The sequence below is a fragment of the Rhinopithecus bieti genome, unplaced genomic scaffold, assembly GCF_001698545.2.
Source record: "Rhinopithecus bieti isolate Rb0 unplaced genomic scaffold, ASM169854v2 scaffold_8350, whole genome shotgun sequence".
Taxonomy (NCBI): Eukaryota; Metazoa; Chordata; class Mammalia; order Primates; family Cercopithecidae; genus Rhinopithecus; species Rhinopithecus bieti.
In genome coordinates this window covers 2,800-4,253 of record NW_016806031.1, presented here as the reverse complement: position 1 = coordinate 4,253, position 1,454 = coordinate 2,800, and positions in this window count along the sequence as shown.

Below are 1,454 nucleotides of genomic sequence, written 5' to 3'. Positions count from 1 at the left end.
GGTGGCTCAAGCCTGTAATCCCAGCACTTTGGGAGGCCAAGACAGGCGGATCACGAGGTCAGGAGATCGAGACCATCCTGGCTAACACAGTGAAACCCCGTCTCTACTAAAAATACAAAAAACTAGCCGGGCGAGGTGGCGGCACCTGTAGTCCCAGCTACTCGGGAGGCTGAGGCAGGAGAATGGCGTAAACCCGGGAGGCGGAGCTTGCAGTGAGCTGAGATCCGGCCACTGCACTCCAGCCTGGGCGACACAGCGAGACTCCGTATCAAAAAAAAAAAAAAAAAGAAAACGTTCACTTTATCCAAAAGAAAGCAATAAAGGAGGAATACAGGAAGCAAAAGACATACAGAAAACAAATAGCAAAATGGCAGATGTAAATCCAACTATATTAATAACAATGTTCAATGTTAAGGCATTGAACAATTTAATCAAAAGGCAGAGATTATCAGACTAGATAGAAAAGCAAGATCTAACTATTTTTTGTCTATACGAGATGAATCTTAGATTCAAAATTATAAACAGGCCAAAAAGCAAAGGATGGGAAAAGATACATCATACAACAGTTACCATAAGAAAGCTGGAGTAGCTATGCTAATATTAGACAAAATAGACATTAAAATAAAAATGTTACTTGAGATAAAGAACATTTTACATTAACAAAAGGAGTTAATCCATCAGGGAAATATGATAATCATAAACATAAATGTACCTACTAACAGAGCTCTAAAATACATAAAACTAAAATAAATTGAAAAGAGAAATAGACAATGTAACAATAATAGTTAGAGACTTCAATTCCCTATTTTCGGTAAAGAATAGAACAACTAGGAAGATCAACAAGAATATAGAAGACTGATTATAAGCCAACTAGACCTAACAAATGTCTACAGAATACCCCACCCAATGAAAGCAAATTTTTCTCAAGTGCACATGGAACATTCTCTGGATAAACCATTTTCAGTTTTGTTGGTGTGTGTGTGTTTGTTTGTTTGTTTGTTTAGATGGAGTCTCACTCTGTCACCAGGCTGGAGTGCAGTGGTGTAATCTCAGCTCACTGCAATCTCTGCTTCCTGAGTTCAAGCGATTCCCCTGCCTCAGCCTCCCGAGTAGCTGGGACTACAGGCAAGCACCACTACGCCCAGCTAATTTTTTGTAATTTAGTAGAGATGGGGTTTCACCATGTTGGCCAGGATGGTCTCAATCTCCTGACCTCATGATCCACCCACCTCGGCCTCCCAAAGTGCCGGGATTACAGGCATGAGCCACCGCACCTGGTTGGATAAACCATTTTCTAGGCCACAAAAGAAGCCTCAATAAATTGCTGAGGATTAAAATCATATAACATATGTCCTCTCACCACATGAAATAAAAGAAATCAATACAGAAAGAAATCTGAGAAATTCACAATAGACTGAAATTAAACAACATACTTCCTAAATAACAATGGGTCA